Genomic DNA, 26,138 nt, shown 5'->3' on the forward strand with positions numbered 1-26,138 from the left:
GGGATGCTGGGATTTGTACTATAGGCTGCAGGTCTGACAAGGGATGCTGGGATTTGTAGGCCAGTAACAGTTAGAAGACTACAGGCTGCAGGTCTGACAAGGGATGCTGGGATTTGTACTATAGGCTACAGGTCTGACAAGGGATGCAGGGATTTGAACTAAAGGCTACATGTCTGACAAGGGATGCTGGGATTTGTACTAAAGGCTACAGGTCTGACAGGGGATGCTGGGATTTGTACTATAGGCTACAGGTCTGACAAGAGATGCTGGGATTTGTAGTTCAGTAAGAGCTCTAAGACTACAGGCTGATGGTCTGACAAGGGATGCTGGGATTTGTACTATAGGCTGCAGGTCTGACAAGGGATGCTGGGATTTGTACTATAGGCTACAGCTCTGACAAGGGATGCTGGGATTTGTACTATAGGCTACAGGTCTGACAAGGGATGCTGGGATTTGTACTATAGGCGACAGGTCTGACAAGGGATGCTGGGATTTGTACTATAGGCTGCAGGTCTGACAAGGGATGCTGGGATTTGTACTATAGGCTGCAGGTATGACAAGGAATGCTGGGATTTGTACTATAGGCTGCAGGTATGAAAAGGGATGCTGGGATGTGTACTATAGGCTGCAGGTCTGACAAGGGATGCTGGGATTTGTACTATAGGCTGCAGGTCTGACAAGGGATGCTGGGATTTGTAGGCCAGTAATAGTTAGAAGACTACAGATTGCAGGTCTGACAAGGGATGCTGGGATTTGTACTATAGGCTACAGGTCTGACAAGGGATCCTGGGATTTGTAGGCCAGTAACAGTTAGAAGACTACAGGCTGCAGGTCTGACAAGGGATGCTGGGATTTGTACTATAGGCTACAGGTCTGACAAGGGATGCTGGGATTTGTACTAAAGGCTATAGGTCTGACAGGGGATGCTGGGATTTGTACTATAGGCTACAGGTCTGACAAGAGATGCTGGGATTTGTAGTTCAGTAAGAGCTGGAAGACTACAGGCTGCAGGTCTGACAAGGGATGCTGGGATTTGTAGTTCAGTATCAGTTAGAAGACCACAAGCTGCTGGTCTGACAAGGGATGCTGGGATTTGTTGGTCAGTAACAGTTAGAAGACCACAAGCTGCTGGTATGACAAGGGATGCTGCGATTTGTAGTTCAGTAAGAGCTGGAAGACTACAGGCTGCAGGTCTGACAAGTGATGCTGGGATTTGTAGTTCATTAAAAGCTAAAAGACTACAGGCTGCAGGTTTGACAAGGGATGCTGGGATTTGTAGGTCAGTAACAGAAGACCACAAGCTGCTGGTCTGACAAGGGATGCTGGGATTTGTAGGTCAGTAACAGTTAGAAGACCACCGGCTGCAGCTCTGACAAGGGATGCTGAGATTTGTACTACAGGCTGCAGTCTGACAAGGGATGCTGGTATTTGTAGGTCAGTAACAGTTAGAAGACCACAAGCTGCTGGTCTGACAAGGGATGCTGGGATTTGTAGTTCATTAATAGCTAGAAGACTACAGTTCTTTAAGAGCTAGAAGACTACAGGCTGCAGGTCTGACAAGGGATGCTGGGATTTGTACTATAGGGTACAGGTGTGACAAGGGATGCTGGGATTTCTACTATAGGCTACAGGTCTGACAAGGTATGCTGGGATTTGTATTACAGGCTGCAGGTCTGACAAGGGATGCTGGGATTTGTACTATAGGCTGCAGGTGTGAAAAGGGATGCTGGGATTTGTATTACAGGCTGCAGGTCTGACAAGGGATGCTGGGATTTGTACTATAGGCTACAGGTCTGACAAGGGATGCTGGGTTTTGTATTACAGGCTGCAGATCTGACAAGGGATGCTGGGATTTGTACTATAGGCTACAGGTCCGACAAGGAATGCTGGGATTTGTACTATAGGCTGCAGGTCTGACAAGGGATGCTGGGATTTGTACTATAGGCTGCAGGTCTGACAAGGGATGCTGGGATTTGTAGGCCAGTAACAGTTAGAAGACTACAGGCTGCAGATCTGACAAGGGATGCTGGGATTTGTACTATAGGCTGCAGGTCTGACAAGGGATGCTGGGATTTGTACTATAGGCTGCAGGTCTGACAAGGGATGCTGGGATTTGTAGGCCAGTAACAGTTAGAAGACTACAGGCTGCAGGTCTGACAAGGGATGCTGGGATTTGTACTATAGGCTGCAGGTCTGACAAGGGATGCTGGGATTAGTACTATAGGCTGCAGGTATGACAAGGGATGCTGGGATTTGTACTATAGGCTGCAGGTATGACAAGGGATGCTGGGATTTGTACAATAGGCTGCAGGTATGACAAGGGATGCTGGGATTTGTACTAGAGGCTGCAGGTATGACAAGGGATGCTGGGATTTGTAGGCCAGCAACAGTTAGAAGACTACAGGCTGCAGGTCTGACAAGGGATGCTGGGATTTGTACTATAGGCCACAGGTCTGACAAGGGATGCTGGGATTTATACTATAGGCTGCAGGTCTGACAAGGGATGCTGGGATTTTTACTATAGGCTACAGGTCTGACAAGGGTTGCTTGGATTTGTATTACCGGCTGCAGGTATGACAAGGGATGCTTGGATTTGTATTACAGGCTGCAGGTCTGACAAGGGATGCTGGGATTTGTACTATAGGCTGCAGGTCTGACAAGGGATGCTTGGATTTGTATTACAGGCTGCAGGTCTGACAAGGGATGCTGGGATTTGTACTATAGGCTGCAGGTGTGAAAAGGGATGCTGGGATTTGTATTACAGGCTGCAGGTCTGACAAGGGATGCTGGGATTTGTAGGCCAGTAACAGTTAGAAGACTACAGGTTGCAGATCTGACAAGGGATGCTGGGATTTGTACTATAGGCTGCAGGTATGACAAGGGATGCTGGGATTTGTACTATAGGCTGCAGGTCTGACAAGGGATGCTGGGATTTGTAGGCCAGTAACAGTTAGAAGACTACAGGCTGCAGGTCTGACAAGGGATGCTGGGATTTGTACTATAGGCTGCAGGTCTGACAAGGGATGCTGGGATTTATACTATAGGCTGCAGGTCTGACAAGGGATGCTGGGATTTGTAGGCCAGTAACAGTTAGAAGACTACAGGCTGCAGGTCTGACAAGGGATGCTGGGATTTGTACTATAGGCTACAGGTCCGACAAGGAATGCTGGGATTTGTACTATAGGCTGCAGGTCTGACAAGGGATGCTGGGATTTGTACTATAGGCTGCAGGTCTGACAAGGGATGCTGGGATTTGTAGGCCAGTAACAGTTAGAAGACTACAGGCTGCAGATCTGACAAGGGATGCTGGGATTTGTACTATAGGCTGCAGGTCTGACAAGGGATGCTGGGATTTGTACTATAGGCTGCAGGTCTGACAAGGGATGCTGGGATTTGTAGGCCAGTAACAGTTAGAAGACTACAGGCTGCAGGTCTGACAAGGGATGCTGGGATTTGTACTATAGGCTGCAGGTCTGACAAGGGATGCTGGGATTAGTACTATAGGCTGCAGGTATGACAAGGGATGCTGGGATTTGTACTATAGGCTGCAGGTATGACAAGGGATGCTGGGATTTGTACAATAGGCTGCAGGTATGACAAGGGATGCTGGGATTTGTACTAGAGGCTGCAGGTATGACAAGGGATGCTGGGATTTGTAGGCCAGCAACAGTTAGAAGACTACAGGCTGCAGGTCTGACAAGGGATGCTGGGATTTGTACTATAGGCCACAGGTCTGACAAGGGATGCTGGGATTTATACTATAGGCTGCAGGTCTGACAAGGGATGCTGGGATTTTTACTATAGGCTACAGGTCTGACAAGGGTTGCTTGGATTTGTATTACCGGCTGCAGGTATGACAAGGGATGCTTGGATTTGTATTACAGGCTGCAGGTCTGACAAGGGATGCTGGGATTTGTACTATAGGCTGCAGGTCTGACAAGGGATGCTTGGATTTGTATTACAGGCTGCAGGTCTGACAAGGGATGCTGGGATTTGTACTATAGGCTGCAGGTGTGAAAAGGGATGCTGGGATTTGTATTACAGGCTGCAGGTCTGACAAGGGATGCTGGGATTTGTAGGCCAGTAACAGTTAGAAGACTACAGGTTGCAGATCTGACAAGGGATGCTGGGATTTGTACTATAGGCTGCAGGTATGACAAGGGATGCTGGGATTTGTACTATAGGCTGCAGGTCTGACAAGGGATGCTGGGATTTGTAGGCCAGTAACAGTTAGAAGACTACAGGCTGCAGGTCTGACAAGGGATGCTGGGATTTGTACTATAGGCTGCAGGTCTGACAAGGGATGCTGGGATTTATACTATAGGCTGCAGGTCTGACAAGGGATGCTGGGATTTGTAGGCCAGTAACAGTTAGAAGACTACAGGCTGCAGGTCTGACAAGGGATGCTGGGATTTGTACTATAGGCTGCAGGTCTGACAAGGGATGCTGGGATTTGTACTATAGGCTGCAGGTATGACAAGGGATGCTGGGATTTGTACTATAGGCTGCAGGTATGACAAGGGATGCTTGGATTTGTATTACAGGCTGCAGGTCTGACAAGGGATGCTGGGATTTGTATTACAGGCTGCAGGTATGACAAGGGATGCTTGGATTTGTATTACAGGCTGCAGGTCTGACAAGGGATACTGGGATTTGTACTATAGGCTGCAGGTGTGAAAAGGGATGCTGGGATTTGTATTACAGGCTGCAGGTATGACAAGGGATACTGGGATTTGTACTATAGGCTGCAGGTGTGAAAAGGGATGCTGGGATTTGTATTACAGGCTGCAGGTCTGACAAGGGATGCTGGGATTTGTACTATAGGCTACAGGTCTGACAAGGGATGCTGGGTTTTGTATTACAGGCTGCAGATCTGACAAGGGATGCTGGTATTTGTACTATAGGCTACAGGTCCGACAAGGAATGCTGGGATTTGTACTATAGGGTACAGGTCTGACAAGGGTTGCTGGGATTTGTACTATAGGCTGCAGGTCTGACAAGGGATGCTGGGATTTGTACTATAGGCTGCAGGTCTGACAAGGGATGCTGGGATTTGTAGGCCAGTAACAGTTAGAAGACTACAGGCTGCAGATCTGACAAGGGATGCTGGGATTTGTACTATAGGCTGCAGGTATGACAAGGGATGCTGGGATTTGTACTATAGGCTGCAGGTCTGACAAGGGATGCTGGGATTTGTAGGCCAGTAACAGTTAGAAGACTACAGGCTGCAGGTCTGACAAGGGATGCTGGGATTTGTACTATAGGCTGCAGGTCTGACAAGGGATGCTGGGATTTGTAGGCCAGTAACAGTTAGAAGACTACAGGCTGCAGGTCTGACAAGGGATGCTGGGATTTGTACTATAGGCTGCAGGTATGACAAGGGATGCTGGGATTTGTACTATAGGCTGCAGGTATGACAAGGGATGCTGGGATTTGTACTATAGGCTGCAGGTCTGACAAGGGATGCTGGGATTTGTACTATAGGCTACAGGTTTGACAAGGGATGCTGGGATTTGTATTACAGGCTACAGGTCTGACAAGGGATGCTGGGATTTGTACTATAGGGTACAGGTCTGACAAGGGATGCTGGGATTTGTATTATAGGCTACAGGTCTGACAAGGGATGCTGGGATTTGTACTATAGGCTACAGGTTTGACAAGGGATGCTGAGATTTGTACTATAGGCTACAGGTGTGACAAGGGATGCTGGGATTTGTACTATAGGCTGCAGGTCTGACAAGGGATGCTGGGATTTGTACTATAGGCTACAGGTTTGACAAGGGATGCTGGGATTTGTATTACAGGCTACAGGTCTGACAAGGGATGCTGGGATTTGTATTACAGGCTACAGGTCTGACAAGGGATGCTGGGATTTGTACTATAGGGTACAGGTCTGACAAGGGATGCTGGGATTTGTATTATAGGCTACAGGTCTGACAAGGGATGCTGGGATTTGTACTATAGGCTGCAGGTCTGACAAGGGATGCTGGGATTTGTACTATAGGCTGCAGGTCTGACAAGGGATGCTGGGATTTGTATTACAGGCTACAGGTCTGACATGGGATGCTGGGATTTGTACTATAGGCTACAGGTTTGACAAGGGATGCTGAGATTTGTACTATAGGCTACAGGTGTGACAAGGGATGCTGGGATTTGTACTATAGGCTGCAGGTCTGACAAGGGATGCTGGGATTTGTAGGTGAGTAACAGTTAGAAGACCACAAGCAGCTGATCTGACAAGGGATGCTGGGAGGTGTAGTTCATTAAGAGCTAGAAGACTACAGGCTGCAGGTCTGACAAAGGGATGCTGAGACTTGTAGATCAGTAATAAGTAACAAAAAACACAGACTACAGGTCTGACAAGGGAGCTGGGATTTTTAGGTCAGTAACAGTGAGAAAACTACAGGCTGCAGGTGTGACAAGGGATGCTGGGATTTGTACTATAGGCTGCAGGTCTGACAAGGGATGCTGGGACATTCAGGACATGAGTAACACTGACTGGGAAGTTGCAGCTCCAAAACTTTTTCCTTTAAAGCTTTTAAGAAGTCAGTTTTATATACAGAGTAAGATGCAAAGAGAAATGTGAATATTAATAGTATTGGAGGAGAAACACCAAGTGGCCAACTGTCAACTGTCACTCCAAACACTGGGTGACCCCTGTTATATGGGAACATGGGGGTTTCAGACCTTTGCACTTAATAATTGCTTAACTTTTTCTGAAAAGCTTTTTAACAAGTACATTTTATATACAAAGTGAGATACAGAGAGAAATATAAATATTAATAGTATTAGAGGAGAAACCTGAACAGCAAGTGGCCAACTGTCAACTGTCACTCCAAACACTTGGTGACCCCTGTTATATGGGAACATGGGAGATTTCAGACTTTTCCCCTTAATAATTTCTTAACTTTCCCTTAAAAGCTTTTTTAAGAAGTAAATGTTATATACAAAGTGAGATACAGAGAGAAATATAAATATTAATAGCATTAGAGGTTAAACCTGAACAGCAAATGTCACTCCAGATGTTGTCATAGTGACCCGTTATATATTAATATAGGAGATTTCAGACTTTTTATTATTTCTTAACTTTCACTTATTTTAAATATAAAGCAATTGGAATCCCAAATGTTATTTTATAATTTCTATATTTAGCCTGACAGGTGTGTAGTCTCCCTGCATCCCTGTTCCTTCCGCCAACCCCAACTCTCCTATTATCTATTAAAGTGACAAAACCAAGGCTAATATCCCAGGTGCCACCTAGTGACTCAATTTAGTAGTGATTTTCTTCATTTATATCATTATTTTCCATAAATTGTCCCCCAGTGTGTGCTGTGCATCCACTCACCTCTGATCCCAGAAATGAAAGTGAGAAATCCGTTATTTAACTGTCACTTAGTCGTGCGGCCAAATGCCAGGATGTACTTCTGTGTATTATACTGAGTTGTCTGTAGTCTGCCTGTTTCCCCATTCCTCCCATAATGATATTTTCTATTAGAATATGCCCAAAACCAAGGCTAATATCCCAGGCACTAGCCAGTGTCACACTCAAATAGTCATTTCCTTCATTTCTGCCATTATTTCCCTTAATGCCCCCGTGTATCAATGATCCGCTCACCTCTGATCCCAGAAATAAAAAAGTGAGTTTACAGCCAATGACGTTTTATGTTTATATCCTGATAGTGATTGGCTGCAAGTTCAGCACATGTTTACATGCTGCTTAGATAAGTGGGACCTCAGAAAGGAGATGTGGGGGTTTAGCTGGGATTTGTAGGTCAGTAACAGTTAGAAGACTACAGGCTGCAGTTCTGACAGGGGATGCTGGGATTTGTACTATAGGCTACAGGTCTGACAAGGGATGCTGGGATTTGTACTATAGGCTACAGGTCTGACAAGGGATGCTGGGATTTGTACTATAGGCTACATGTCTGACAAGGGATGCTGGGATTTGTACTATAGGCTACAGGTCTGACAAGGGATGCTGGGATTTGTACTGTAGGCTACAGGTCTGACAAGGGATGCTGGGATTTGTACTACAGGCTGCAGTTCTGACAAGGGATGCTGGGATTTGTACTGTGTGATTGGCTGCAAGTTCAGCACATGTTTACATGCTGCCTCAGTAAGGACCTCAGTAAGGAGATGTGGGGGTTCAGCTCCTTTATCTTTGATAAGGAATATTAATGCTAATGGACAATGTAAGAAGTCTCAATGAGTGAGCTCTATTGAAACCTTCCATAAGCCTCTATGGATATGAAGCTTACACAGAAGATAATTCCCTTCCCTGGGATGTTGCACCAGCTGCTGAGGGAGCCCCATTCTGCCATCTTTAATACTGGCATCAATATTCTCTCCCAATGTGCGTTTGCCAGTGACGGCCCCAGAGTAGCCATTACGCTGCTCTGTCATAGATCTCCCCCCAGGCACCTAATACGAGTTGGCAAAGTTCATCCCATGGGGATTAAGCCTCATATTCCAGGAAGAAGAAGAGTCCACTACACCGCGTTTCACACAGCAATTTGCCGACTGCCAAGTTTAATGTAAGACTACAATACCCAGCATGCAGTGGGACTGACTTGTGTAGAAGTCCCAAATTTTGGGATCTGTACCCCAGTCTCCCGTCACCCTTAAGCATTCTTGCATTTTCTGGTGACTTTCCTCAATTTCAGACAATTTTGGGGAAAAATCTGCTGGCCACCAAAATGTCTAGAGGTTTGACCTGTTTTACCAATATTTATTGAAATTGTATATGTATTATGGCCTTATGGGGCCCCTATACCTCCTGGCCCCCATCCCCCTCCGGCGACGGATGAATCTGTCAAATCTTGCTTCATGGAAAAGTTTGAAAAAGGCATATTTTCATATATATTCATTTATTTTTTTAGACTTTTTCACTGCACATATTGTGCTATTTTTGGGCTACTTTTGAAGTGCCTCTTGGCTAGTTTTGGGCTGGTTTTGTAGCTGACATTGGCTGTTTTTGAAAATTAGACCTGGAAACCCTGCAGGACAGTGACTCTTTCTGTCTCACCAGCTGCTTTTTCTGCCTGCGTTCCTGCAGTCTCTGGTCTCCTCTCTCAGTCTTGTCTCTCTCTGGGCTCAGTTTCTCTTTCTTCTTCTCAGAGGCCTCATTCAGCAGCTCCACCCTGTGGCCCCTGTGCTCTCCAGCCAGGCAGCAGGAGGCACAGATACAGGCACCATCCTCACCAACCTCATTGTGTACAGAACATTTTCTGTTCCACATAGAAGCGGTGGGATCAGTTAAGACGTGTTCTGCTGACTGCAGTTAGGATTTAGCAGCAGGTACAGGGGAATGGACACACTAAGTGCAGAAGATCCCAGTCCCATCCTGCTGTGGGTGAGTAGGAAGGAATCACTCTGCTATGTTACCCAGAGCTCTGTTCCTCTGCAGGGCTGGGCACTTCTGAAACTTCTTTCTGCATTCAGGACAGGAATAACCCCCAGACCCCTCTTCGTTATCCAGCACCCGGCAGAAGTTATGGTCACATGACAGGGATACAGGATCAGTGTAAAGGTCCAAGCAGATAGAGCAGGTCAGCTCTTCTCTCAGATCAGCAGCAGAAGCCATCACTGAAAACAGGAACAGGGAAATGAAACTAAAATTCAATAAAACTTATCTAATCAGGCTTTGCATGTGAGTTCCCAGAGATTAAAATAAAAACCATTGTTTATTGATCCATGATAAAACACAAGTGGCTGCTGTGGAACGTATGCCCAATCCACAGCAGCCACTGTATACAGGAGCTCTGTATAACGCAGGCACACTCAATCCTCTGCAGTCCGTCTGAGATACTAAAACAAAGGGAGTAGGAGTGAGTCTGAAATTGCTTGTTAAATTACTTCCCAGAAAGCCAACGTGCAGCTCTGCCCAGTTACAGGCCCATCAGCACTGGTGCTTCTCTCACTGACAAGCACAGGCTTAAAGTAATACTGGGGCCTCTGCACCCCAACTAGGGTTGCCACCTTTTCTGGAAAAAAATACCGGCCTTCCTATATATATCTTTTTTCCCTATTAATAACATTGGGATCAACGGTCATTTTAACCGGACAGGCCACAACCCTAACCCCAACCTCTACACATGGCATATCTACAACAAACTCCATGAGCTTGAAACAAAGCTATCAACTCTCCTGACATTTTTGGGAGTCTCCTGTTTTTCCCACCCCAACTGTCCAGACACTCTCACTGTGGATGTGCAATGAGCATTCAGTGATGTCACCGTGCCTGCATACATGCGTGGTGACATCATAGGGGGCATACCCACAATCCCCCAGAATGCCAGCAGTCAAAGTTTGAAAATCTCTGTTGGCGGAGTACATTTGTCCTAAATATATTGATATTGGGTTGAGTGCAGAGCACCTTGTTATTTGTCCATATGAATTTTGTTGTTACAGCCTCATTTCACCCCTGCTTAATGGTTTAAAATTTAGTGGTGAGCACAACTTTTTTCTATTGTTTATACAGGAGCAGTGGCCAGCTCCATGTTGAAGCGCCTAACCAGAGTCAGACTGGGGGAGTCCAAGCCCATTGGGGCTACTGCATTAGGGGCCCACACTCCTACTGGCCCCCTGACTCAGCCGCAATCCCCCTCCACTCCCCCCCACCAGTGTACCCTCTTATCTCTTCATGAACCCGAGATCGGGGAGAGGTCAGGGAGTAGTGGGTCGGCCGGTGCCTACCAGGTTTTTTCCTGGTGTCCCACTAACCCAGTCTGACCCTGCTCCCTCCCTTCCCAGCTACAGTCAGGCGATCCCAGTAGTGGTCAATAAAAAGGGCAACCATTTGGGACTTTTCACCTTATTGATTCTGACCACGCAGCTAGGAGACAGCACTTCTACTGTGGGGCCCAATAATTAGTCAATCCACTGCTGAAACATTCATGTAGGAGCCCTAGGTTAAAACCCTACACTTCTTCCTGCTCTACACACTTCATTGCTTGATATGAAAGTTGCATAGAAATATATTTTTATTTGTAGTTTTTATTATTTTTTTTTATTCAGCAGCTCCCCAGTAGACCATTACAGCAATCTGGTTGCTAGGGTCAAAATTACCCTAGCAACCATGCATCAATTTGAATAAGAGACTGGAAAATTTGTATATGAGCCCTAAGATTTCTAACACTGGATCTAAAAAAACCCAATGCACACACACATGCAAGGGTTAAACTCCCCTACTAGGACAGAAAAGACATTAAAGGAGTGGGTCACCTGTAAGTTAATTTTTAGTATGTTACAGAATGGCTAATTCTAAGCAACTTTTCAATTGGTCTTCAGTTTTTTTTATAGTTTTTAAAAAAAAAACTGACCCCAGCTAAATACAAATTTATTGTTATTGCTATTTCTATTGAGGCCTTCTCCTATTTATATTCCAGTCTCTTATTCAAACCAGTGCATGGTTGCAAGGGTAATTTGGACTCTAGCAACCAGATTGCTGAAATTGCAAACTGGAGAGCTGCTGAATAAAAAGCTAAATAATGTGAAAGCCACAAATAATAGAAAATGAAAACCAATTGCAAATTGTCTCAGAATATCATCTACATATACTAAAATGTGCACAACCCCTTTAAGAAAATCTATAATTATCACCCACACTTTTACTATACTCTGCAGTGTTAATTCTCATTACTGCCCCATACTCTAGGCAGGATTCTAGGGGATATAGGTTGGTTCCATTCTATCTCTCTAGGAAATGGGTTTATTAGTAACACATTATAGAGATTAGGTGTGATATAATGGTGTGTGACAGGTTAATGAATTATATTCACTTAATGAGAATGGATCCTGTATGCGGATGCAGTCATTAGATAATAGCAGAGATAATACAAACAGTTGCAGGTACCGGCCCAGCTTCTTCGGAATAAATGTGCTCATAGGCAGAATTTTCTCTCAAACGGGATTTATTAAACACAAATAGAGAGTAGTTAACCTACTCCTTCCTCAGCAACTCCAGCTGTTTTATACACTCAGACAAAAACTGGCAATCTGTGGATTCTGGCAAATGCCACAGAGGCTGATTTAAGGTTCCATTGACAGTTATTATTTAGTGAGCCTTTGTAGGCCTTTATGTACCAAATTCCAGGGCCTATTTTGCTACATTGATATAAAAGGGAAATGACCTAGGACTCAGACAAAAGTATTTTAAGTGTTTAATGTAACTTGGATGGGGAAGAAATATAATTTAGGCAAGATCCTTGGATGAGCAGTTATTGCCAGGGTTGTCTGCCCACAGCTAATGAAAGGTATTAGCTGAAGGAGAGTGAGAATATTAATTGCAGGTGGAGATTGGCATATTAATTGGGGTGGGGAAAGGATATTGCAGTTTGAAATGACCTATTAACTAGGAGAGATGGGTGAGGTTTTTATGTTAATTGAAAAAGAGACTTCATATTATCTGAAACTTAGTGGACAGATGGATAGAGAGGGCAGAGATTAAATATTATGTAAGTGTGAGAACCTCTGGAGGAGACTAGCAACATATTAACCAAGGCATAGTTTGGGTGATATAATTCCATAGAAGTGACATATTACATATGGGGAAGAATGAAGGTGGCATAGCAGGTGGAGTTGATATGGAATATTAAGTGGAGGTGGAGAGTAGCATATTAATTGGGATGGGTAAAGGACCTTGATATTTGAGGTGACATTAACTGGAGGTGATGTGTGAAGTGGATATAATTTGGAAAATAGGGGGTGAAGTAGAATATTATGTAGAGGAGGTATAAGGTTATATCATTTTTACTGGCAGAATGGGGAAGGTGGAATATTAAAAGGATGGAGAGAGGTTGCATATAAAGAAGGTGAGGTTATAGGAGGCATATTAAACAGGTGGGTGAATAATGTATTTTAACTGGCATGGAAATGTGAGATGGGATATTATACATACACAGGAGAGGATTGAGAGGTTAGAAAATATTACAGCAGAGATGGATGGAGTGTGAGAACAGTTTGAGGAGACTTGAAGGAATGGAATATTAACTGAGGGACAGTAGTAGTAAATTAACTATAGAAAAGGAGAGGGGGCTTTTTTTATATATATATATATATATATATATATATATATATATATATATATATATATATATATATATATATATATATATATATATATATATATATATGTTTTTTTGGATAGGTTGGGTAGATTATAACTTGGGAATTGGAAAATAGGGCCAGTTAACTGGAGGAAAGGGAACAAATAAAATACTGGCTAAGTATAATAACCATCCAGAGCAAATAGTACAGCCAAATGGTATTCTTTGTAAAGAGGTTTGGAATGTGGCCAGATGGCAGAACAAGACGACATGGTAGATGTTAGATTGATGGAGTGGGTAGTGCCAGATGGAGGTGGAGTAGGATAATGTGGTATGAACCGCACAGAAGGAAAAAAGATGTTTTTTGCAAATAACGGCCAGATGGAATAGACAAGTCACAGCCTGCGTCAATATCACAGGAGAAAGAGATAGGCAACAGAAGTACTAGAAGTGTAGGGGATGGAAAAGGCAAAGGGTATTGTATTTGAAAATGTGCAGTCACATACTTCAATGTGCTATGTAACCGGCACATTAGCACCATATTTTCTTGCATTTTCCAGAAGTCAGCAACAAATTGGAATGGGCATCCCCAATAAGAAATGTTAAGGAAACATTTCTACTAGAGATGACATGGTGGGTGCATATTATTGGTGCATATATATAATAAGCATTGTGTTCTGCAGTCGTGTACTTACAGCTTCTGGCTGGAACGGTGGTGGAACTCTGTTGTTTTTGAGTTCTTCCCAAACAAACGGAACTTTCCATAAGGTTCCATTGATCCCAAGGTGATTGCAGACCTTCTTCTTCAGAAGATAAAAACAAAATGATCAATTTGTTTAATTTCTGTTCCAATGGGTACTTGTCACTCTCTGCCATCATAAACTTGTAATTCTATCAAATACTATGTTTGTATAACCTTGCACTGATGTGCCTGCAGGCCAAGAATCAGGTCTAAGGGACGTGTGAGAAGGAAGGCCAGGGATATTGAAGGTGGAGGGGCATATAATGTATCTTGAGGTTCAACTGGATATACAGGTCACTGTCATGTATTATATCTAGAAACAAGCTATGGTCTGTACCCTTTCTTTTGTACCTGGTTACAAGAGGGATAAGTTAATATTAGAAAACCCAAACCACACCACTAAAGGTGGCCATACACTATAAGGTCCGTTCGTTTGGCAAGGTCGCAAAATGAGTGGATCTTAACCCGATATGCCCACTAACGGCTGGGCGATATCGGGTGAATCCGAATGTTCGGCCCTGTTCGGCCAAACGATCGTATTACAATGCTGCGGATGGCTGCTGACGGGTCGCAGTACTACATCAACTAGCCGATGCGGTCCTGGATCTCTGAAAAAAATCAAACTTGACCGATCGATATCTGGCCATATATATCGATCGAGAGGACACGTCGGGAGCCCCCACACACAGGCAGATAAGCTGCCGAATCGGTCTAAAGGACCAATATCGACAGCTTTAATCTGCCCGTGTATGGTCACCTTAAGGCAGTGAGGAAATGAGGTGAAAAACCCTCCCTCTTTAACTCACTTTCTAGGCCGGGTTCTGGTATAATTAAATAATATAATTAATTGTAGTAATATAATTTGCTGCTTGTGGAACACAGGTCCCATATCAGCAGGAGGGTTAGACCCATGGCTAGATACAATGTTATATCCATATGTTTCTAGAGAACACACATAATTTTACTTACCGATGGATAATGCCATGGAAATGTAGATCATGCAGTCCACAAATCATCTCTGACCAGTAGAAGCTTTTCAAAATACAATATTTTGTGAACCTCAGATGCTTAGAATTTGGCGTTAGTAGTTGCTATAGTGTATAACAAATTAAGTCACATGTCCCTTAGGGCTCACTGTAATTGGTATAATTGTCATGGATAACACAACTGAAATGTTATCTTGAGTAGCTTGTACGTGAGAAACGAATACATTATACAGCACTTAATGCAATACCTATCAAAGCCACTAGTGAGCAGGTGCCATTGTGGTGTATGGGAAAGGCGCTATGAGTGAATATCTCTTGAAAAGTCACATTCATCTTGCTGTGCAGATGTGCCATAGGGGAGCACATGAACCTTACATTGTAATGGAATGTGGAGAGTTTTGGGCAGCTAAAATACATGGTGGAATATTGCATGTCAGTTTGAAGTACTTTTTACCCACTGTACCTAATCTTTCTGCATAAAATACTCACATCACTTTCCTCATTTTCAGGTGTCACCTCTTGCTGATCTCCATCTCAAGGCTTCCTCCACTTGCATACTCCATCGTTGAGAAGATGTGGGTCTGGCTACAGAGACAAATCAGGAGAGACTTAGCCACAAAAACAGGTAAAACAGTACATCATAGTGCAGTGTATTTTTCTAAACAATACAGCAAATCATGTGATGCTTTGGGGCTTGTTACATTTTGCTCTGCCACAAGCACCACAATCTGTATTTTGTGTCTCCCATTAGTTTAGATGGGTTACACCTGAAGCCTGGTGACATTTTAGCCTCTGAGAAGCTTGTAAGTGAATTATCCAAATAACCCCTGGGTTTGGAAGGCCGTGTAGGTATGGCACAGGTATGGATGCCCCGCAGCAACCTCCTGTACGATGGACTACATGCCGCAGTTTTGCCAAAAATTTTTTAGATGGCGAAGTGCATAATCCATGCCAAGTTTTTTTTCAAGTGTTGCCTGGCCCAGTCCAACCCTGATATAACTCCTGGGAAACCCTACATTTATGTAGTACAGATATCTGAAAACCCGTTATCCAGAAAGTTTCGAATTATGAAAAAACTCCATTTTATCCAAATAATTATAATTTTTAAAAATGATTTCCTTTTTCTCTAATAATAAAACGGAACCTTGTGCATGATCTAAGCCAAGATATAATTAATGCTTATTGGAAGCAAACACATCCTATTGAGTTTATTTAATGTTTAAATTATTTCTTTATAGACATAAGGTACGAAGATCCAAATAACGAAATGATCCCTTATACAGATTTACCCCCAGGTCCCGAGTATTCCTGTACTTGATCCAAACTAAGATCAAATGAATTCTAATTGGAAGCAAAACCAGCCTATGCAGTTTTTTTTAATGTTTACATGATTTTCCAACAGATATAAGGTACGAAGGTCCAAATTACAGAAAAGCCCAGGTCTCGAGCATTCTGGATAACAGATCCCATACCTGTACTAACATTCAAGGTACAGGCAATGTTAAGCAGGGGCAGAAGGGCTGCAGTACAACATATGTGTTATATGTATATATATTGACAGCAGAGAGGAATACAACACACACAGTGCAATGCGTTGTGGGATATGTAGTTTCTGTAAGCCCTAGGTGAATTTGTTACATTTGGTAATACTAAGTTTTGATCCCTGCTCCCCTGCCTATAAAACAGGTATTTATTCCTCTATTCCTACTATTACTGCTTGATCTCTCAATGTAGATCACCCTTTCCTCCTCCAGTCCCTCCATTCGCTTGACTTCATGACATAGCCCTGTCCTGGTTCTCTTCTTACATCACCAATCGTTCCTTCAGTGTCTCCTACAACGGAGTAGCATGTTCTCCCCTACCTCTTTCTGTTGGGGTTCCTCAAGGCTCTGTCCTGGGCCCTTTACTATTCTCCCTCTATACTTCCTACCTAAATTAAATTAATCCTAAATTAATCAACTCGTATGGTTTCCACTACCACCTCTATGCTGACGATACTCAGATCTATCTCTCATCTCCTGATCTCAACCCTGAACTCATAACTCGCGTCTCCTCCTGCCTGTCCGCTATCTCTACCTGGATGTCGCAACTCTACCTTAAATTAAACCTCTCTAAAACTGAAACTAACACCAGTAACCATATCCATCATAGCTAACAATTCCACTATCACCCCCTCTCCCCAGGCCCGGTGCCTTGGGGTTATCCTAGATTCTGCCCTGTCACTTATTAATTTCCAAATATTCTTTATTGATTTAACCAAAGTTGAATAGGGCTAAACAGTATACATTCTTTCTCATACATTTCTTTGAACATTTCTCAGTACACCGTTAAGGAATGGTGGGGGAATTAGTAAGGGAAGGGATAGAAAGAAAAAGAAAAAAGAAAAGGCACTTCTTTAAACCTTACTTAAACCATATTACTCAAAACGTGAGACTATTGCAAACAGCTCATGTTGTACTAATATTTGTCCCTTGATTATTTAGCATTTGTCTACACATTTTTTAATACTTCAGTTTGTCTCCACACTTTCCATAAAGCTGTATTTTGGGTTGACCGTTTGATGTCATAACTAACAATTCTTCCATAGTCATGTTATACTGCACATCTTTGAGAACCTGGGCTACTGATGGTGCTGTTATTGTTTTCCATAATCTTGCTATTTAAGCTCTAGCCGCGAACAACATATGGTGTAACACAAACTCTTCTCCTTTCTCTAGACCTGGTGGAAATATATGTAACAGGGCTATAGCCGGCGTCAATGCTACTGTAACGTTCAACTTTGTTGTTATGAGCCTCTCAATCTCTTTCCAGAGTGTAAGTGTGCCAATGGCTCCACATTGTCTCCAACACATTGCAGATTTGGTAGGGTAGATATGCGCTAGTTGGTGCAGTGTCAGATACCAGTTAAGTAAAAGTTTGGTATATTGCTCCAAGTGATTTCCACATCTGGTAGCTTTTTTAACATTCTGAATTTCCCAGTCTGTGGTCTCCATTTGCAGTTGAAGTTTATGTTCCCATTTAATCATTTGTTTGCTTTTAGTCTCGGGCTGCGCCGATATCAAGAGTTTGTATAGAGAAGATATCATTCCTTTGCGTGGATTATCTTGAAGGCATATAGTCTCCCACCATGTTTTTTGCGCTAGAGGGAAACTTGTCTTTGTAGTAAGATAATGTCTCACTTGCAAATATTTATAATGATCCACATTGGGTATTGCGTATTTTTGTACTAAATTGGTGAAGGACTGCAGACTACCATTTTGTAATATCGATCCTAAATTGCTAATGCCCTGTTGTTTCCAGTTTAGCAGTGACAAATTCGGTATTTCTTTCTCTAGACTAGTAATCGGTTTTAATGGAGACAGCTTAAATCTAAACAGCTTATGTTTCCTGACTCTCTTCCAGACCACAAGTAGGTCTTTGATAGTTTGCAGAGTAAAGTTAAACTTGTATGGATTAGCGGCTTTTTGAGACCATACGAGCTCCTCAAGATCCATAGGGAGTACAGCCTGCTTCTCAATGTCAACCCAATGTTTATCAGGCTTAGTTATTGTCCAGTATAGTATTGCCTCCAACATTATTGCCTTTTGGTACTCCCTGAGATTTCGCAACCCTAAGCCCCCTGAAATTCTTGGTCTATATAAAGTGTCTTTGGCAACCCGTCTCCTCTTGCTATCCCAAATAAAGTCCAGTATCAACCTCTGTAGTGACAAAAAAAAAAATTCTAGGGGGAGTATAGGAATTGTTCGAAGCATGTACAGAATCTTAAGGCAACAATAACATTTTAACAATGGCTAATTGACCTAACCATGATACATAAGTTAGCTTGTATTGTAGTATCTCTCTGCTTAAGGTTGTCGCTAGGGTACCATGGTTGTATTTATATAGAGTGTGCATGGTTTTGGTAAATTTTTTAAGGTAGTTCATTCAGAGCCGGGCTAACCCGGCCAGGCGCCCTAGGCAGCCTGGCGGGCCAAGGCGCCGGCTCTGTGCGTGCTCGACTGCGCATGCGCAAAAGTGCGCTCTAGTGCGCATGCGCGAAATGTGTGCGCGCATGCGCAGAAGCGCATGTACGCGGAAGATGACAGTGCCAGTCGAGGAGAGACGGGACCGGACACGGGGTAGGCGACAGAGCAGGTACGTGCCTGGCGCCCCCTCAGCTTTGCGCCCTAGGCACGTGCCTACTCTGCCTACCCCTAGTTCTGGCCATTCTCCATTCAAATTTATATTGCTGTTTGAGATCAGCTACCACTATTGAGTTTAGATCTACCGACATAGCTTGTGTTTTTTCTGAATTTACCTTGTAATAGGAGATGGCCCCAGAGTCTTTTATAATTTGTAAAATTATTTTGATTGCAGTTTGTGGATTGGTTATCATAATGATAACATCATCGGAGTATAACCCAATTTTGTGCTCCCTCCCTGCTACGTTGATTCCCTCTGATACGTTGTTTGCCGTATCTTTTGAGCCAGAATTTCCATGGTCAGGTCAAATATAAGCGGGGATAAGGGGCAACCCTGTCTGGTACCATTAGTAAGGGCAAATTTACGGGACAGGAACCCTGCCGCATTAACTTGAGCTTTGGGGTTTGAATAACAGGCCAAAGTTGCTTTTATAAATTGTGGTCCTAAGTTGAAGTGTTTCATTGCCTCTTCTACCAATACCCAATGAACCCGGTCAAAGGCCTTCTCAGCATCTAAGGATAACAACAGCATTGGAATATGTTCATGTTGTGCTATTTGAATAAGATCCATCATACGTCTAGTAGCATCTGGCGCCTGCGTTGTCTGATAAAACCGACCTGATCCGAGTTCACTAGGGATGGCAGAACTAGCTGTAACCGTGTGGCTAACACTTTAGCATAGATCTTCACGTCCGTGTTTAGGAGCGCTATTGGCCTGTAATTTTGAATTAGTTCTGGTGGCTTGCCCGCTTTTGGAATGGTGGAGATAGTTGCCGTGAGCAACTCAGAAGGGAATGTCTCATTTTCCTGTGCTTCTTGGAACAACAAGAGAAGACCGGGCGCCAACTGGTTTGTAAATTCCCTATAATATACGTTAGTGAATTTGTCCGGGCCAGGTGCTTTATTTAGGGGTAAAGCATTTATGGCTTCTTGTATTTCAACTAGGGAGAGGGGGGTATTTAACTGTTTCTGCTGCTCTAGGGACAGTTTGGGAAGATCGATATTAGCAAGAAATTGTTGGGTGGCCGCTGTGGAGGGTTGGGCTAATGTACTATCATCTTTTAGGTTATATAATTTGGTATAATAATCAGCAAATGCATTGGCTATGTCCTTTGGATCATCTTTAGCTGATTCCTAAGGTCTTGAATCTGAGACGCCCTCTGTCCAGTAGGACTTTTTTTTTTATTAAGGGCTGTCAGATCAATCAATTTGTCCCAAAGATCCTTTTTAATTTGATTCTTTTGTTTTTTAATACGACTGTTTTGTTGAATTAGTAGTCCTCTAATTGTGTCTTTATGCGCACACCATATGGTGGCCTGCGTGATATCGGGAGTGTCATTTTCCTTGAAAAAATCTTGGACTGCTGTTTGGATTGCTTTGTGGAATTCTGGATCAGTTAAAAGCATTGGTGCTAATTGCCAGCCCTGGGCCCGGTGTGTGTATGCTCTATCATCAATGGTCATAGTAACTGGACCATGGTCCGACCAAGAAATGGGGCCTATAGAAATATTTGTTACTTGCTGTAGTAGTGTAGCATCTGTGAGGAACAAATCTATCCTTGAGTATTCCTTATATGCCGGGGAATAATATGTGTAATCCCGTTCTGTGGGATATAGGGTTCTCCACGTGTCATATAGGCCTTCTGTATGGAGCAACTTTCTGAGTCTAGTGGCATTGGATAATTTTCTCTTGTAGTAACCTCTAGTGGCTTGGGTTAGACATGCTTGATTTGTAGTATCTATGACCGGGTCTGGGTGACCCATCTGGCTATAAATGCCCCACTGCAACACCATATCCTTGAAAACCTGCTGAATAGAATAGGTACACGTACATTTTCTAAATCTTGAAGTGCCTTGAAACTTGTTAGTATAGAATAGAAAGAAAGAAGTTAACATGATATACATTAGCCGAACAGCATAGATCACTGGAATACACATAGTAGCCAGCAATAGAAATAAATTTCCAAATGGGGGGAGGTAGTAGCATCTGCAATAGTAAGGCATCATAAAGTTGTTGCTTTATCTTCTGGTTTGCAATGTTCGGGTCTTTGGTAGCATTAAGTCATGCTTGTGAACCTTTAAATTGCATAAAATTGGATAAGAACAAGGAATCCCTTAGTAGGTAGTGGGGAAGCGTCAGCTAATCCAAGCTCTGCTGTGCATATACTCAGTATGCGGTCTGGGCTTAACGGCTCTGGCGCAGTTCCTGACGTCTGTGAGCTTGCAGTACCGCCATCTTGGTCATCTTCCCGGCGTTGGGCCAATTCTGGAGTTTCCTGCCATAAAACTGCTTCTTGCCCTTCCTAACCATGTTGTAGGTGTGCTGGGTAGTCACTCTACCCTGTTTATGCAGGTTATCTGAGCCAATCTCTGTTAAATAGAGCCTTAGTATGCAGGAGCTCTTACCGTGCGCTGCTACTCCATCAAGGACCAAGTTCCGCCCCCCCCCCAGTCACTTATTAAACCATGTCACTTCCACCTAAGGAATGTATCCAAAATATGATCATTTATCACCCAAGATGCTGCCAAAATTCTTATTCACAGTCTCGTCATATCACGTCTAGACTACTGTAACTCTCTTTTAATTGGCCTTCCCCTCCAGAGACTGTCACCTCTCCATTCCATAATGAACACTGCTGCGAGGCTCATACACCTCAGCAACCGCTCCTCCTCTGCCACGCCATTCTGTCAATCCCTGCACTGGATTCCGCTACCTTTCAGAATCAAATTCAAATTAATGACCCTGACATTCAAAGCATTTCATAACTCTGTCCCACCCTACATCTCTGAACTCATCTCTATATACTCACCCAACCGCTTACTACGCTCCTCTACTGACCTGCTACTCAACTCTTCTCTAATTACCTCCTCACATGCTCGCATTCAAGACTTTGCAAGGGCTGCACCCCTCCTCTGGAACTCTCTCCCATGGATTGTCCGACTTTCTCCCAACCTTTCTGCTTTCAAGAAATCTCTTAAAACGCACTTCTTTAGAGAAGCCTACCCTCACTCTGCTTAGCTACCAAACGCCACATTTCTCACCCATCCACGATCTTGCTCACTCCCACACCTTGTGTATTACTCCCTTCCCTTTAGAGTGTACGCTCTTTCTGCATAGGGCCTTCCTCTCCTTTTGTACCGGTATTGATTGTGATATATGTAGCTCCATATGTTCTATGTCTATAATTCATGTGATTTAGTTGTATAATCACATTTACTTTACAGCGCTATGCAATATGTTGGTGCTATATAAATACATCTTAATAATAATAATAATAATAAAAGCAAGGTTGCCAGATTGGCGATTTTGTAGCCAAATTGGGCTCATTTTAAAACAAATTGGCAGGTTTAAAAGTCAAAACCCGCCAAGGTAGGGATTTTGACTAGTTTTGGAAGTTCCCACGGGTTTGGACTTTTAAAACCTGCCCAATTTTTAATGCAAATTGAGTTTGAGTGATGCTGGCTGGGCCCGCCCCACTGCCCCAGCTCCCATTTCGCTGTGCTGGATTAATTGTTGCTGCTGGTGGAATCTGATAGACTGAGAAAACCCATTAACCTACTACCTCCCGGAAGCCCTGCTGTGGTTTCAACTGTCAGTCTCTGTGAATGTGTTACCTGTATAAGGTATGGGAAATTGAACTGGCAGTGTATGAATTGGGCTAATTTTGGGCTTATTTTAAAATGGCTTTTGGCTACTTTTTGGCTAGTGTTTTATAGTCTTTGGCTGGTTTTGAAATGTAAACCTGGCAACCCTGATGCCAAGATCTATTAGCGGTGCTTGTGTTGCATAAGACAAATAGATGTAGGTGTGGAGGGTGGACATTCTCTATAAAAAAAAATAGTGTTTACCTGGGACTACTATGGCACGACAACAAACTGGGCACCCTGGGCCCATTCACACAGCAATTAGATCCAGTTATTGCCAAATGATATAGGGGTTTTATAGGCCCACGGTGAAGATAAATATGGTCTGATGATATTTCTGCCGGCCAGGGCACACTAGATCTTCTGTTATTCTGCTAAACCAGTCCGACCCTGATAATTCACAAACCACAGAAAATAAAATATGGAGACTAATTGCAAGTTAAATAGTTCCGTCGTCATCCTCTACTTTATTATTTATATTTGTGTGTATTTTTAGTCTTTTTCTGCTGTTGGCACAGTGGTGAGCTCTGCAACCAGGAGACTGTCCATGTGCTCCCTGGATTTGTGTGAGTATTCCCTAATAATCCAAAAACACAACAGTAAAACAAAATACTGGTGTAACGTGTGTTTGCGTCTGCCAGGGAAATTATATTGACAGCTCCTAATTTCCCTAAATGATTAATTTCCTTAACAATTAAACAAAAAAAGAATTAATAATCATTCTTGTGCTACCCAGTCTTACATTTACACTACTATCTTGTTGCTAAGGCGGCTGAACTTGCTAAACAAAAAGTACATTGAAAGCTGGGTGAGTTTATAGTTGTGACGTTTTGCCTATAATATTATGTATATACAGGTGCCTCTTCTGCTTACCCCTAGTTCCAGCCCTGATGTTAACATTATACTTTCTAGAAAACCCACATTCTAAAAAGTACATGTTGCATGAGCATTATGTTTAAATGTATTTGTGGCATTTCAATTTTCTGATGTTTTTTTTTTGCGCACTTAAAGCTATAGCGCATGTTTCCAAATGTGTGGAATGATCCAGCCTGTATCTGGCACTTTAACATTACATTTCCATGGAACTAGATAGGGTGAAATGTTGCTCTTCCAAAAGATTGTTGATGGATTCAAAAAGTCTAACTTGTAGAAGGTGTAAGTGTCGCACACTGTGGCTTTAGATTTATTTTGGTAATAAGGCTGAGCTTTGTTTTTGGTTTTTGTGAAACCTTTCTTAATAGAGGTCGGGTCTGAATCCGCCAGTCTCTCAAGTTTAATGCAATTTTAATTCTGAATATACTTTGATTATCGTTTCTTTTTTGTGCCTCAGTTTCTTTCTGTGTGTGACATTCTTTAATCCCCTCTCAAAAAACAAAAAAATAATCAATAGAATTAGATACCGATTCTGAGCGTTACACCAAAAAAAAAATATACACAACATGAATTCAGTAGCAGATTTATCAATTTTGGCAATTTTGTGGGGGAAAACAAAGACAGAACAAAAGCTTTCATATTTTCTCAAAAATCTATAGCATATTTAAGAAAAAACCTTGTTCATCACGATTGCATTAAGTTAAGTGCACATGAAAACAGCCATTTAATGTCAGTGAGCCTTAAAATTCTCTGTTTTAATTGAATGCAACAACCATGTACACTTTTGGAAAGCTTCACATACACATTGGTTTGACTTCTCAAGATATTCGGCAGGTGCCAAGGTTATTTAAACACATTTTCATTGGATAAATCTCAAAAATTAATGTTAAAAATCTTTTGCAAATATATTTGAGTACACGGTTTTTTACACAATTTTTATTATTGTTGGAAAATAGGAATTCCATAAAAAGCATAAAAACATTTCTGCTTATTAATGAATTTTTTTTTGTCGTTCAGACAATTCTGTCTGAAGCTTCATTTTAGTTTATTGGGTTCCAGGGCAAAACACAGCAAAGCTCATGGAACATGTCTGTATTTTCTTCTTCCCTCACCCCATGGTTTATTTTTATCATTTTCTCACACCTCCTTTTTGCTTTTTTTCAACAAGACAAATTCTATTGATTTTAAAAGAGAGAACCCGTATAGACTTGAAATTTTCAAAGCTGTCCACATGCTGAAATAAGGTAAATTCCATTAAGAGGATAGAGAACAATATTTGCCATTCTGTGGATCCATTCCTCAAAGGATTTTCCAATATGAACAGTGGCGTAACTAGAGTGTGCCAGGTCCCCCTGCAAAAAGAAAATCTTCAGACGGGCCTGGCGCACTCAGATCCCCATCCTCCCGCCCACTTCCTACCTTGCCCCGCCCATGTCCAGCTAACCATAGAGAAAGCAGACTCCACAGTCTTGGCCCCCTGCGACTGGTGGGTCGTCTTCCGCTATAGTAACGCCACTGAATGAGAATCATTCCCTGCCCAGATTTGGTTGGGCATTGTGGCCAATTTTAGATCATACCACCCGTCGTTTTTCTCTGTGCTTGATCCCAACTAAGATATAATTAATCCTTATTGGAAGCAAAACCAGCCTATTGAGTTTATTTAATGTTTAAATTATTTCTTTATAGACATAAGGTATGAAGATCCAAATAATGGAAAGATCCCTTATACAGAAATATACCCAGGTCCTGAGCATTCTGGATAACAGGTCCCATACCTGTACTTGATCCAAACTAAAATAAAATGAACCCTGATTGGAAGCCTCATCATTTACATGATTTTCTAATAGATATAAGGTATGAAGATCCAAATTACGGAAAGATCCCTTATCCGGAAAAGCTCAAGTCCCAAGCATTCTGGATAACAGGTCCCATACCTGTACTAACATTCAAGGTGTAGGCAATGTCAACCAGGGGCAGAAGGGCTGCAGTACAACATATGTGTTAATGTTATAAATACCTTGTACTATACAATAAAATGATAGAGGTAAATGTGTTTTAGACAAGAGATGACAGCAGAGAGCAATACAACACACCAGTGTAATGCATTATGGGATATGTAGTTTCTGTAAGCCCTAGGTGAATTTGTTACATTTGGTAACACTGAGTTTTGATCCCTCCTCCCCTGCCCATATTTGCCATGATGCAGAAAGAAAGGAGAACTGTGTTGCTGTTGTATTTCATCCTATAAAACAGGTATTTATTCCTCTAAAAGAATAATTGCAATGCAAAGCTGGCTGGGCCTGCCCCACTGCCCCAGCTCCGATTTCGCTGTGCTGGATTAATTGTTGCTGCAGGTGGATTGACTGAGAAAACCCACTAAATCTATTACCTCCCGGAAGCCCTGCTGTGGTTTCAACTGTCAGTCTCTGTGAATGTGTTACCTGTATAAGGTATGGGAAATTGAACTGGCAGTGTATGAATTGGGCTAATTTTGGACCTGAGACTACTATGGCACGACAACAAACTGGACACCCTGGGCCCATTCACACAGCAATTAGATACAGTTAGTGCCAAATGATATAGGGGTTTTATAGGCCCACGGTGAAGATAAATATGGGCTGGTGATATTTCTCCCAGGCCAGGGCACACTAAGGGGCCCATTTACT

The 26,138-nt window shown here is 42.7% G+C and overlaps 1 protein-coding gene and 1 long non-coding RNA gene across 2 annotated transcripts in view; both read right to left on the reverse strand.

Annotated features, from left to right (window-relative positions):
- Nucleotides 1-26,138, reverse strand: part of LOC108701997 (traf2 and NCK-interacting protein kinase) — a 1,005,599-nt gene that overhangs the window by 9,502 nt on the left and 969,959 nt on the right. The gene's annotated exons all lie outside the window — the stretch shown is intronic.
- Nucleotides 14,609-26,138, reverse strand: part of LOC108702054 — a 65,768-nt gene continuing 54,238 nt past the window's right edge. Inside the window, exon 4 of the long non-coding RNA XR_001933239.2 lies at nt 14,609-15,359. This is a non-coding gene — a long non-coding RNA (uncharacterized LOC108702054). The remainder of the gene's footprint in view (nt 15,360-26,138) is intronic.

The sequence above is a fragment of the Xenopus laevis genome, chromosome 9_10L, assembly GCF_017654675.1.
Source record: "Xenopus laevis strain J_2021 chromosome 9_10L, Xenopus_laevis_v10.1, whole genome shotgun sequence".
Lineage (NCBI taxonomy): Eukaryota > Metazoa > Chordata > Amphibia > Anura > Pipidae > Xenopus > Xenopus laevis.